This window comes from Schistocerca serialis, chromosome 2 (genome assembly GCF_023864345.2).
Source record: "Schistocerca serialis cubense isolate TAMUIC-IGC-003099 chromosome 2, iqSchSeri2.2, whole genome shotgun sequence".
NCBI classification, from domain to species: domain Eukaryota; kingdom Metazoa; phylum Arthropoda; class Insecta; order Orthoptera; family Acrididae; genus Schistocerca; species Schistocerca serialis.
The window spans coordinates 978,506,688-978,521,697 of NC_064639.1; the positions used below are offsets into that span (position 1 = coordinate 978,506,688).

The 15,010-nt window shown below is 40.7% G+C and overlaps 1 protein-coding gene across 1 annotated transcript in view; it reads right to left on the reverse strand.

The window, feature by feature from the left end:
- LOC126458392 (acyl-CoA Delta-9 desaturase-like) overlaps window positions 1-333 on the reverse strand; it is a 68,406-nt gene extending 68,073 nt beyond the window's left edge. Inside the window, exon 1 of the mRNA XM_050095400.1 lies at window positions 178-333. The gene's annotated coding sequence lies outside the window, so the exon portion shown is untranslated. The remainder of the gene's footprint in view (window positions 1-177) is intronic.
- Between the last annotated feature and the right edge of the window lie 14,677 nt (window positions 334-15,010).

Here is a 15,010-nt window from a genome sequence, read left to right on the forward strand (position 1 = left end):
CGTTTCCGTATTTAATCTTGGTAATAATGTAAGTCTTCTTCTCCTCCTGAATTAGCACCGGAAATTGTGGACTTGAACGCTTCTCCACAAAATATTTCGTACTACCAACAATAGGTATTCACAAGTCTTACTAACTACTTCACGTTACACTGCGGAAGATACAGCAGTCGAACTCACCACTAGCTCCTTTGACGTTTTCCAACGAAATCCCGCCTGCACCAACAACCCACCGACGTTCAACTGGCTGTGCTCGGCAGACCGCCGGGTCTATATCTCCGACGCTCACGTGTTCGCCTGGGCGGTTGCGGGTTGGCGGCCAGTCGTCGCCTGACAGCAGTGGGGGAAGCGGTGGGGAACGGGGCGGGGGCACCTGTGTTCCCGTGGGCGCGCAATGCAAGTGTGCTGAACGCAGGCTGGAGTCCAAGGGTCGTGCCGGACCACGCGACCGACATGATGCAATCCAGAGCTGATCATACGACGCTCGTATTGTTTGCAAAAAGAAGAGTAACATCTCTACTTATTACAGAGGGCAGCACTTCTGACTTGCTATCGGTGTACGAGATTGTGGCATCTGCTTTCGTTTACATCAAAAAGATTCCGTCCATCTCCATTCTTTCTCCTTCTTTGTCCTTTAACCAAATCAGCGAGATTAATTTTTCATTATTTTGTCACCAACACGTCTTTCAAAAGCAAGACGTCCAAAACGCAGAACGAGCCAAACAGCTTGTCCGATGTACATGCCAAGTCTAAGCATTTGTTGATACAGGAAAGGTAACGATTTTCTTAGAAAAATTGCTAATGTATTCACCTTAATATTAACCTACCAATACTAGATAAACAACATTGATTTGGTACAATCGAAGATGCGTTCTTTCCAAACTAGCGACTTCACTGCAAATTTAGAAGAATGAGTTTAATGTGTGAATGCATTAAACAGTATGGTGACAGATTATTGATAATGTAGTTTACTGATAACTTAAGAATTGCTTCTCTGTTTTGTTAATTTATACTTTGACTTGCTACTCATCCTGGAAAGTAAAATCCATCCTACGCATTTCAATAAACGAATGAATCAGTGAATGAACGAGAATACTTCGGTTAATTTATGTTCCTTTTGCAAAATTTCGTGTATCCTAACGGCGTCGTTCCATGGTACGAGTCAGTGAAGCTGTGAAAGAAGTATCTACTAGACACCAACTCATTTGATTGGCACCTTCCACTTTTTTGGCATAACCTTTCTCGAATTCATCGACGAAAACACTGTGGATGTTCTACAGCATTTGTTCATCTTGCGAATCGGCATTCAGAGTACATTGACATCGTCAGATAGTACACTACTGGCCATTAAAATTGCTACACCACGAAGATGTGCTACAGACGCGAAATTTAACCGACAGGAAGAAGATGCTGTGATATGCAAATGATTAGCTTTTCAGAGCATTCACACAAGGTTGGCGCCGGTGGCGATACCTACAACGTGCTGACATGAGGAAAGCTTCCAACCGATTTCTCATACACAAACAGCAGTTGACCGGCTTTGCCTGGTGAAACGTTGTTGTGATGCCTCGTGTAAGGAGGAGAAATGCGTACCATCTCGTTTCCGACTTGGATAAAGGTAGGATTGTAGCCTATCGCAATTGCGGTTTATCGTATCGCGACACTGCTGCTCGCGTTGGTCGAGATCCAATATGCAGCATATGGAATAGGTGGGTTCAGGAGGGTAATACGGATCGCCGTGCTGCATCTCAACGGCCTCGTATCACACTAGCAGTCGAGATGACAGGCATCTTATCCTCATGGCTGTAACGGATCGTGCAGCCACGTCTCGATCCCTGAGTCAACAGATGGGGACGTTTGCAAGACAACAACCATCTACACGAACAGTTCGACGACGTTTGTAGCAGCATGGACTATCAGCTCGGAGACCGTGGCTGCGGTTACCCTTGACGCTGCATCACAGACAGGAGCGCCTGCGATGGTGTACTCAACGACGAACTTGGTTGCACGAATGGCAAAACGTCATTTTTTCGGATGAATCCACGTCCTGTTTACAGCATCATGATGGTCGCATCCGTGTTTGGCGACATCGCAGTGAACGCACATTGGAAGCGTGTATTCGTCATCGCCATACTGGCGTATCAACCGGCGTGATGGTATGGGGTGTCATTGGTTACATGTCTCGGTCACCTATTGTTCGCATTGACGGCTCTTTGACCCGGCGTGATGGTATGGGGTGCCATTGGTTTCACGTCTCGGTCACCTCTTGTTCGCACTGACGGCACTTTGTAAAATTGGACGTTACATTTCAGATGTGTTACGACCCATGGCTCTACCCTTCATTCGATCCCTGCGAAACCCTACATTTCAGCAGGATAATGCACGACAGCATGTTGCAGGTCCTGTACGGGCCTTTCTGGATACAGAAAATGTTCGACTGCTGCCCTGGACAGCACATTCTCCAGATCTCTCACCAACTGAAAACGTCTGGTCAATGGTGGCCGAGCAACTGGCTCGTCACAATACACCAGTCACTACTCTTGATGAACTGTGGTATCGTGTTGAAGTTGCATGGCAGCTGTACCTGTACGTGGCATCCAAGCTCTGTTTGACTGAATTCCCAGGCGTATCAAGGCCGATTTCTCAGGATATATGCACCCACATTGCGTGAAAATTTCATCACATGTCAGTTCTAGTATAATATATTTGTCCAATGAATACCCGTTTATCATCTGCATTTCTTCTTGGTGTAGCAATTTTAACGGCCAGTAGTGTATAACTATCGACATCAGCGTCAATGGCGGGTTGGTCGACACATGGGGCATGGATTACGGCATAGGTTGGTTGGTTGATTCGGGGGAGGGGACCAAACAGCGAGGTCATCGGTCCAAACGGATTCAAAAATGGCTCTGAGCACTATGGGACTTAACATCTGAGGTCATCAGTCCCCTAGAACTTAGAACTTCTTAAACCTAACTAACCTAAGGACATCACACACATCCATGCCCGAGGCAGGATCCGAACCTGCGACCGTTGCGGTCGCGCGGTTCCAGACTGAAGCGCCTAGAACCGCTCGGCCACGGTCCCAATGGATTAGGGAAGGATGGGGAAGGAAGTCGGGCGTGCCATTTCAAAGCAACCTTCCTGCCATTTGCTTGAAGCGATTTAGGAATGTTCGAATGTTTGTGAAATCTTACGGGACTCAACTGCTAAGGTCATCAGTCCCTAAGTTTACACACTACTTAACCTAAATTACCCTAAGGACAAACACACCCACCCATGCTCGAGGGAGGACTCGAACCTCCGCCAGGATCAGCCGCACAGTCCACGACGATGCGATTTAGGAAAATAATGGAAAACCTAAATCAGGATGGCCGGATGCAAGTTTCATCTGTCGTCCTCCCTAATGCGAGTCCAGTGCTAACCACTACGCCACCTCGCGCGGTGCAGCATACCTTGAAGTTCGTATAGCATGATGTTGCAACCTCATCTAAATTATGCCTGCATAATGTACGAGTACGGCGCAGTTTCGCAGCAGTTGCTGCAGACGCGCTGCACTTGCCAATACAAAGCGCTGCTACTACGCGTACGAACCTTAGGATCCATTCGACAAATGCAGCACTACTCGAAACGTGTGAAGTAGCGCAGCAGAAATTTATTCCTGGAGATGAACTGAAAAAAAAATCGCAGTCTGGATCTACAAATGGACAGCATCATTGGAGAATACAAGCAAGTTTCAGAATCTCGTCGAAAAAACGCCAATCCTGATCTGTTTAGAGGCAGTACGAAAATATCAAACAGGTATTGGACTTGCATATTAGTATAGAATATAAGCCAGTAACGCATAGCAGCAATTTAGACAACCCTCTACAACAATGGCCAACAGATGTTGAAAGGTGGCTACACTGAGCCACTGCGCCAGAGATTGCGCCAAAGAGTATTATTCTGCCGCCTCCTCAGTGCTTGTCGAGAGCTCGTAGTAGTCAGTGCCTGTCGAGGACTCGGGGTAGTCTGTGCTGAGATGTTGTAGCAGAGAGTGTTTGTTGAGATGTGCTAGTAGGCAGTGCTTGCCGAGATGTGATATTGGAGAGTTCTGGTTGAGATGTGATAGTAGAGAGTCGGTGTGAGATATAATGTAAGGATTAGAGTGATTTTCATCAATATAAATGAGGTAACAAACTCCGTTTCTTTTTATTTCAGTGTCCTAAATAATGCGTCATTACAGGTTCAGTCAACAAAGCATCTGGCGTGTGTTCTTGTATTAGAGTTTAATTCTGCTTTCTTGCGCAATTATAGTATTTCTAATTTTCTTTTATCACGTCAGTATAATTGGTATTTAAAAATTCTTGTGTTGTTGAAGAAGAACCGTGCCAGATGTGCGTTGAGTCATACTTCCACATACAGAACAGTTATACTTGTGCTTTGGTTTAGTAGGTTTTATAGTTGCTGGGGACTTAATTAATTAACTGTGTTTACGAAAATTTTCTTTCATTGTTTGTTGTTATTCTATGCAGTCAGATTGCGTAATAATACTAGTCAGGGCCAACAGTTTACGAGACACAGCGTAATCGGACATACAGCTACTAAAAACTAAAAGTATTTTCAATCATATTTAACTAAGCCCCCATGCACGTGGCGACCGCTGCTTCGGATCGTCCCTTTGAATCTTCTGATTGTAAAAATAGTAGACCATAGTATTGTTGTAGTAATTTGAGTTTAGTAATTGTAGTCTATTTTGCATGTGTAGATTTGGTAATTGTCATTCTTCTAATGGTATTTTTTCTCAGAATTTGATTTGTTGTCTTGTATACGCGTTTGACAATTTAGTGCAATTATTTCAATTGTTCGATTAATCGTGTTTGAGGGAAACATTTCATGTGAATGGTATTGTTGAGATAAAGAGTCATTGTGTGTAATTTTCGTACAGTGACGAATTTTTTGTATGTTTTGTAAATGATTACGCGATCTATGAAAAAGGCGAAAATGATGAATAGTGAGAATGATGAAATTGTTGACATGGCGAACTCGCCAACACAGGACAACAGTATGATGAATAATGGAGTTGAAAATAATTTAATAAGTCGGGAAGACAGTCCGGAACCATTTCAAAATTTTTCTCAATCAGAAAATTCACAGAATACGAGATTAACGATAGAAGATTCTGAAATAGTATCGAACACAGATAGCTTTACAGCTATGCAGAAGGAAGTTAGTTTTGCGGGAAATGTTAGGGGCGAAAAGAATTTCGAACCGGCTGATATGGAGCAGTTGATGGGTGCTATATTAAATTTGGGAGCACGAATGGAAACACAGTTTAGATCTGAATTAAAAACACAGATAGGAACAATTAAAACAGAGATGGGAACTTTGGGATCTGAATTAAAAAATGATATGGAAACAATGGAAACACAGTTAGGATCTGAATTAAAAACAGTGGCAACACGTTTAGAAACAGAGATGGAAACAATGGAAACACGGTTAGACTCACGAATAGGGACATGTTTCAAAAACATGAAAGATGAATTAAAGAAAGAAATCAGAGAAGAAGTACAACCGATTTTGAATGCTCACAATAATAGATTAATTGCAGTAGAGATTAGACAAAGGGAACAGGATAGAGAACAGGAAGAAAGAGATCGCGTGATAGTACATAAATTTTCAGAGTTAAATTTACAACGTGCAAAGGATAGGAAGAAATATTTGAGAGAATCGAGGAATCCGTACCAAATGACAGATTAAATAACCTAACACAACAATATGAACAGTTAACTACCAAATGTGTTAGTACTGAAACCCGAGTCGCGACACTTATGGAAGACGTAAATAAACAGAAAGAAAAAATAGGTGACTTTTCGGAAAGAGTTGAGGAGATTTCAGACAAATTGACAAGTCTTAGTTTAAATGGGGACAAAGATTCAGATGATACAGCACCATTGCCATTTGCAGAAACCGCAGAGTATCAGAACATAAATAAGCATGTTGAAAATCAGGGAAAGTTTAATGAACGCGTTAAAAGGGAAGTTGAGGCATTACGAAAGCAAGTCAAGCAAATTGAAGGCGAAATCGTAGGAAAAGATAGCAGAAGAAATTTGGAATCACAGATAGCAGAGGGCTTTGAAGAAAATAATTTATTTCATTTACGAGAAGCAACAAGAGAGCGCCAGGCGCGTGAATTTAACAATAATCGACATTCGGACTGGGACAGATGCGGTAGGTCTTTGTTGCCACGAGGCGAAAACTTTGACTATAAACACTTTTTGACTGTTCGGAAATTTAAGATCTTCCGCAATTCTAAGAATGACATACATCCATGTTCATGGTTAGATCAATTTACGTACGCACTTCCGCCAAATTTGCCACTAAGTCACAAACTGAAAATTATGTGCGGCTATTAAAGTCCTCAGGGGATTCACTACTCTAAGTGAATATGTGCCGTAGCGAGCATAGGGCCCCGAGCTATTTCTCTTTTAGTTTTCTGTACCGCTGCCTACTCTTTTACTATTCTTTGCATCTGTCAAACCAACTCTTCGACTATCAATCTATCTAGTGAGTAAGTAAACAATAACCAGATATGACTAATTTACCCAAAAGTGACTTCGGAAATTACCGTTTGGACTTACTATATTTTCTGCAGCATTCATTTGTAGTTTAAACGAAATTTTACCTGTTTCTCTTCGTGACAATATTACTTCATATGTTGACGATATTCTTATTGCTAAACGTTCTTGGAGTGAGCACAACAAAATTTTGGATTCATTATTACGTATTTTTGCAAGAGTTGGCATTACAGTGAACTTAGAAAAATCTGAATTTGGTCGTTCTCAGGTGAAATTTCTCGGTCACATTATTTCTACAGAAGGTATTCTTCCTGATCCAGAAAAATTAGACGCTATTCGTAATTATGCTGTTCCTACCACAAAACGCGATGTTCGTAGTTTCCTTTTCTTCGACGCTTTGTTAGATTGGACAATTTGGCCACACCTCGTTTATGTGAACTATCTGGAAAGAAATCTAATTGGTGTTGCGATGAGGAAGCTCAGTCAGAATTTGAACAGCTTCGTGATGCTTTAGTTGCTGCTCCACTTCTTTCACATCCGGATTTATCTAAAGAATTTTGTTTGGCAACGGACTCATCATACAAGGGCCTAGGGGCACACTTATTTCAAGAGATAGAAGAAAACGGCGTTGTAGTACAGAAGACTATTGCATTTGGAAGTCGCGTTCTCTGTAAATCCGAAAAGAATTATTCGATTACGGAACTTGAAGCTTTGGCTGTTGTATGGGCTTTTTGTTTGGCAGACATACTAAGGTTTACACCGATCATCGAGCTCTGGAATTTCTTATGTCAACAAAATTAACTCACGGCAGATTGTCACGATGGGCGTTGTACCTACAGGAGTTTGACTTTAGTATTGTTTACATACAGGGTTCTTCAAATATTGTTGCTGATGCTTTATCACGTGCACCTGTGGGTTTGAAACAAAGTGCTGAAGAGGACTGCATAGAAAACAATTATTGTTTGATGTATATTCAAGGTGTTGCGTTTGAGAACTTTATTTCGTCTTCGCTCCAGGACATCGCTAAGGAGCAAAATAAGGATCCAATCTGGAAGGACATTAAGGAGAAGTGGAGGAGAAAGGAAAGCGTAGCGATTAGACAGCATTATTTAGTCCGCAATGACATTCTTTTTAAACGAAAATCGGTCGACAACTCCGTTTGGTTAGTTTGTATTCCTGATGAGTGGGTCAATAAATTGATTTGGTATACACATTTCAGTTATGCACACTTCGGTCCCAGAAAATGCTTTCATAAATTACGAGAAAATTGCTACTTCAGTAATATGGAAAAACGTATTCGATCTGTTCTGGCCAAATGCAAATTATGTCAAAAGGCTAAGCCGCCAACAGTTTCTCACAGAGCACCGTTGTTTCCTATCATTCCAGCGAAATTAAAGGAGATGGCTGCAGTTGATTTGTTCGGTCCAGTGGTTCGTTCTACTAATGGTTTTGCGTACATTTTCGTAGCAGTGGAGTTGATGTCAAAATATGTGTGTTTTACACCGTTACGCAAAGCAACAGCTCGTTCAGTATCTAACGCTTTCATCAAACATTTTCTTAAAGAAGTTGGTCATGTTGATAAGGTTATAACAGATAATGGATCACAGTTTCGTTCTAAAATTTGGCTTTGTACTCGACAGCGTCGTAAAATTAAACCAATTTTCATTTCACTTTTTCACCCTCAATCTAACGCTTCAGAGAGATGGATGAAGGAAATCAATAAATTGTGTCGTCTTTATTGTCATCAGAATCACAGAACGTGGGATCAGTATCTTCATATTTTTCAAAACATTCTAAATGAACTCCCTAATGATTCAACTTCTTTACCGCCTTTACTGATATTAAAAAACAAAGCACCGGCAAATCGCATATCTGAAATCATTCCTTTTCCGCCTACACGGAAACTGCGGCATTCTGAAGTTGTCAACCTGGCTCTACGAAATATTGCATCTGCGGCTGCTAGAAGAGAGAAATCAGCTAAGCGTCCTGGTCGTTCAAAAATCTTGTCAGTTGGTCAGAAGGTATTAATTAAGTCTCATCGTTTGTCTCACAAAGGAAAAGGCTTGTGTCGCAAATTTATAACGGTCCATATAGAATTCGTAAAATTATTCATGATAACACTGTCGAAGTAGAAACTCTTAAATCTCGACGCTCTAAAGGAATACATCATATATCTAACGTAAAAATTTTTGTGGAATGATTTACTTTTAAAAATTTTTTGTGGAATGACATACTTGTGAGAAACTAACAGCTACATGTAAACATGCGGAGAATACAAGGATACCGCGCTGTGTTTTGGCGGCGGCATATACTCAAAGCAACAGTCAAGTCTGCGCGCCGCACAAAGCAGTCGTTGACCGCGAACAATTGCTTCCTACGTCACGCGCCTACAGCTGATCGAGCGCTCAGTGCGAATGCACTGACAGCCGTAAACAAATACACAGTTTAATTTCTCCGATTAAATTCAGTATAAAGCTATAGTGACTTGATGAATTATGTTATTAACATTCAGTATTTTTCAGGATACGGTTCTATAAAATATTTAAGAACTTCAGGTAAATTCTGTGTGTCTCCGACGTTAAGACGACTTGCTATCGAGAAATTTTCAGGAAGAATGTAATTTCGAAGAAGAAACTAATAAACTAAAAAGGTAACTATTAATTGAGTTTATTTTTCAGGTAACATATTTCCACTTAGGTACGTACCTTAGACGTAATTTGCTGCTCGCGATTACGTGATTCATACTTTGTGCTAATTTCATGTTCTATGAATTTACGTGTGAAGCGACGTGCTTGCGTACATTTGCTGATTTTTGTCAATGTTTTATTAATGAACAGGATTGTTATTTGTATATATTACGCATCGCTTGGCTGCACTGCTTTTTCACTGATGTCATACTTTTTAATTATGTGCCTGCTGTGCTTATTTATTTAAATTATAATTGTCACCTGATTAGTTGTGCTGATATGTGTGTAAGTTATACTTTGTGATTTATCTGCTTGCGCATTCATGTTTACTTATTAAGATGACATATGAACATTTATTTGCTTATGCTGATAAGATGCTAATGATATGTTTACTGCTTTGCGTATGGATTGCATATTTATACATATCTGTTGTTGTCATAACTACTCTTTGATTTGGTGTATAGAAATGCTGATATACTGTGTACAAACAGAGAGTTTGGGTCACACTATTGGATTAATTATAGATTGTTCGCTTGGCAGAGCCTCGTTGTAGGAATTGTGCTGCATCCACTTGTTGACATTCTGTTCTCTACTGGTCTATTTACTCGCTATTGCATGTTTTGCTTACGCTCAGTGCCTTATATTTTAAGATAAGAAAATGAACTGCTATAATTCGACGAACAACATTAGTACAAGAAACTTCATAGAAGCCACATGAGCTGGAGGTTTTATGAAAGCTGTATAAATGTATGCTAATAGGAAGGAAGATAACGACATGACATACCATTACTAGGTTTAGACCATTGACAGTTATTACACTGCATTTTTCGTGAGCAATTGAAATAGGAAGTGACACTTGACACAAAGAAATACTCCACATGTTTGCTTCTGTTTGCCATAATTCTTGAAGTGGTGTACACACTGTGAAATATTATGATCATTCACACTCCGTAATCGTACTTAATTACTGAGAGTTATTCGAACTAAGTCTGTTAGAGGTCATGTATGCATTTCTTTGTTTATAATTCATAATGAGTAGAAGATTTGGGTCAGATGGATTACACAGAGGTTGTGTGTTGACAATGTGTCTTCAGATTGTATGGGATGATGAACTGAAGTTTGCACTAGGATTTTATCTGTACTTGTTCGAGGAGACTGACTAAAGGAAAGAGTTGTTATGGAAGTGAAATGATATTGGTAATAAGGTATATATGTATCGACGCATTGAAGAGGTATTATTGAGGTATTATTGAGATTGTGTGAAGTTGATGATTATTGGAGTTTTTGTGGACAAGAGGTAAGGTAAATGATATTGATGATAAGATTTATATGTATCGACGTAAGAGGTATTATTGAAGTATTGAGATTATGTGATCCTGATGATTATTGGAGTTTTGGTGGATAAGAGGTGAAGTAAGTAAGGTGCATATTTTTTTTGTTGGTCTATATGGAACAAGGAGGATGAAGATAGCAGACTAGAACACTCAAGTAGAAGGAAGATTGTCTACACACACTTTGTTAAATCACTAAGCAGTATTTTTTTGGAGAGAGGAAGTAATTGCGTATCTTGGCTCACTGACAGTTGTTCAGCAACCATATATTTTGATCTGGCTTGGCAAACATTGGTCTTGACATGATGACTATGACGTTGACTTAACTATTATTGACTGTTATACATTGCTGCCACTACTACTTGATACACATGATGAACATGAAATTTTGACAGAATTGCATTTACACAGTTAACACTATTCAATTACACAGTAGTACTTAATGTGGATGAAAGATGAGTCAGTGTGTTTTGTGTGTTTTCCTTTCCTAATCCTACCCACCTATCTCCTAAATATTATTTTATTGTTTGTTGTGGCTTGCACTGATACCCAAAAATATTATAGGTTTACTGATATTTGAGTATTTGTAATAGTTAATATGACAATTATCTGATATCATTTGTGTGTTTATTAGAATTTATATGTCTAGTGTGTAAAAGCATTTGTATGTGTATTCAAACTATTGTTCATGCCTGAGCTGTCTGATTAGTGATGGTGAATATTATGAACTGTTACCTGCACCTCTTCAACATAATGGGTGCCACTTAGAAACGTTTAATTTCTGTTGATGAACAGTGTGATCAGTGATAGTGAATATTATGGACTGCTGTCTGCACCTACTCAACATTGCTGGGTGCCACTGTTAGAACTGTTTCTACTGAAATGATGTTACTTCTTGCTGTCTGCACCTACTCAACATTGCTGGGTGCCACTGTTAGAACTGTTTCTACTGGAATGATGTTACTTCTTGCTGTCTGCACCTACTCAACATTGCTGGGTGCCACTGATGGATTGCTTCTACTGAACTAATGTGACTTGTTGCTGTGTGTACCTCTTCAACATTGCTGGGTGCCACAGATGGAACTGCTTCTACTGAAATAATGTCACTTGTTGGTGTCTGCACCTGCTCAACATTACTGGGTGCACAGATGAAGCTACTTCTATGGAAATGATGTCACTTGCCGGTGTCTGCACCTACTCAACATTGCTGGGTGCCACTAATGGAACTGCTTCTACTGAAATGAAGTCACTTGTTGGTGTCTGCACCTGCTCAACATTGCTGGGTGCCACTAATGGAACTGCTTCTGCTGAGAAATGTGACTTGTTGCTGGGTGTACCTGCTCAACTTTACTGGGTGCCACTGATGGACTGCTTCTACTGAAAAGATGTCACCTGTTGGTGTCTTTTTTGTATAAACTAATCCTTGAAAGCATTTTATGTGGACATTTGTATAAACTGATTTTTTGTGTATTGTGTAAACTATTATGTAAAGCCACATGTATGAAAGAATTTGTATTGCCTACTGTATTTTATATATTAGGTTATTGAAAGGTCAGTGCAAAGCCAAAATTTTAACTAATTATGTGATATTTAGGTATTAATATTATCTTTTATTTTTGTCTGTATTTTTGTGGACGAATTTGGTGGTATTTTCACCACCAATGCTGGCAAAAATACCATCAAATTCTGGCCTGTGGAGGAGGGGCATATGAAAGGTGGCTACACTGAGCCACTGCGCCAGAGATTGCGGCAAAGAGTATTATTCTGCCGCCTCCTCAGTGCTTGTCGAGAGCTCGTAGTAGTCGGTGCTTGTCGAGAGCTCGTAGTAGTCAGTGCCTGTCGAGGACTCGGGGTAGTCTGTGCTGAGATGTTGTAGCAGAGAGTGTTTGTTGAGATGTGCTAGTAGGCAGTGCTTGCCGAGATGTGATATTGGAGAGTTCTGGTTGAGATGCGATAGTAGAGTGTCGGTGTGAGATATAATGTAAGGATTAGAGTGATTTTCATCAATATAAATGAGGTAACAAACTCCGTTTCTTTTTATTTCAGTGTCCTAAATAATGCGTCATTACAAGTTCAGTCAACAAAGCATCTGGCGTGTGTTCTTGTATTAGAGTTTAATTCTGCTTTCTTGCGCAATTATAGTATTTCTAATTTTCTTTTATCACGTCAGTATAATTGGTATTTAAAAATTCTTGTGTTGTTGAAGAAGAACCGTGCCAGATGTGTGTTGAGTCATACTTCCACATACAGAACAGTTATACTTGTGCTTTGGTTTAGTAGGTTTTATAGTTGCTGGGGACTTAATTAATTAACTGTGTTTACGAAAATTTTCTTTCATTGTTTGTTGTTATTCTATGCAGTCAGATTGCGTAATAATACTAGTCACGGCCAACCGTTTACGAGACACAGCGTAATCGGACATACAGCTACTAAAAACTAAAAGTATTTTCAATCATATTTAATTAAGCCCCCATGCAATGTGTGTGTACTGATGGATCCATATATAATTGCGTTAGCAGTACCTATGAAAAAAGTGTACTATTCCGCCCACCAAATTAGCCTTCAGTGTACACAGCGAAGAACGTAGTGAAAGAGCGCTATGATACAGTATGACGACTTATACTGATCATACCAAATAGCTGCTACAGTATCAGAAATACGAAAAAGTTTGCAAATGTATAATTTTTATGCACCATGGAGTAGGCCGGGATTGTGGGGAATTATATCATCGACCAACTGGCAAAGAAGACAGCAAATAAAGTAATATAAGAGAGATGCCTTTCAACTGGCAGTTTAATAGCTGTAGTCTGAGATATGTCCAAAAATAGCACGTGGACCAGACAAATCAATTCACATGTACCGAAGTCACAAGGTCACCCTGAAAAGTGGAATAGTTCACATAACTGCTGTGGTAAAGGGAACAAGGAACGGTTTGCAATGACCATTGCCAGACTGAAATTCACCGTGGCTGCTGCTGATAACACATCCATATAATTCTTGTCATACCACCAACACACGACGACTTTGGGGAGAAGTAGAGGTCAACCACATGCTACACTACTAAGGCGTCAAAACACATATTACAAAGGCGTCCTGAAAAGTAATGCCTCCGAATTTTTTACGTCAAAACTTTCAAAGCTTCTTATAAAACAAACGGTATTAACAGTCAACATCATGAATGCATTTTTGCAGCCCCCTGCCGCTAGAGGGCTCCGAATTGTAGCATTTAACATGTCGGTGTGTAACGTAACTACACTACTGGTCATTAAAATTGCTACACCAAGGAGAAATGCAGATGATAAACGGGTATTCATTGGACAAATATATTATACTAGAACTGACATGTGATTAAATTTTCACGCTATTTGGGTGCATAGATCCTGAGAAATCAGTACCCAGAACAATCATTCTGGCCGTAATAACGGCCATGATACGCCTGGGCATTGAGTCAAACAGAGATTGGATGGCGTGTACAGGTACAGCTGCCTATGTAGCTTCAACACGATACCATGGTTCATCAAGAGTGGCGTTTTGCCATTCGCGCACCCAGGTTCGTCGTTGAGTACACCATCGCAGGCGCTCCTGTCTGTCAAGGGTAACCGCAGCCATGATCTCCGAGCTGATAGTCAATGCTGGTGCAAACGTCGTCGAACTGTTTGTGCAGATGGTTGTTGTCTTGCAAACGTCCCCATCTGTTAATTCAGGGATCGAGACGTGGCTGCACGATCCATTAAAGCCATGCGGATAAGATGCCTGTCATCTCGACTGCTAGTGGTACAAGGCCATTGGGATCCAGCACGGCATTCCGTATTACCCTCCTGAACCCATCGATTCCATATTCTGCTAACAGTCATTGGATCTCGACCAACGCGAGCAGCAATGTCGCGATACGATAAACCGCTATCGCGATCCGACCTTTATCAAAGTCGGAAACGTGATGGTACGCATTTCTCCTCCTTACACGAGGCATCACAACAACGTTTCACCAGGCAACGCCGGCCAACTGCTGTTTGTGTATGAGAAATCGGTTGGAAGCTTTCCTCATGTCAGCACATTGTAGGTGTCGCTACTGGCGCCAACCTTGTGTGAATGCTCTGAAAAGCTAATCATTTGCATATCACAGCATCTTCTTCCTGTCGGTTAAATTTCGCATCTGTAGCACGTTATCTTCGTGGTGTAGCAGTTTTAATGGCCAGTAGTGTATGTTAGTAAGTGAGAACCAGCGTGCTTAGTCGAGTTTCGGATTCGAAGAAATGGTTCAAATGGCTCTGAGCACTATGGGACTTAACATCTGTGGTCATCAGTCCCCTAGAACTTAGAACTACTTAAACCTAACTAACCTAAGGACATCACACACATCCATGCCCGAGGCAGGATTCGAACCTGCGACCGTAGCAGTCGCGCGGTTCTGGACTGAGCGCCTAGAACCGATAGACCA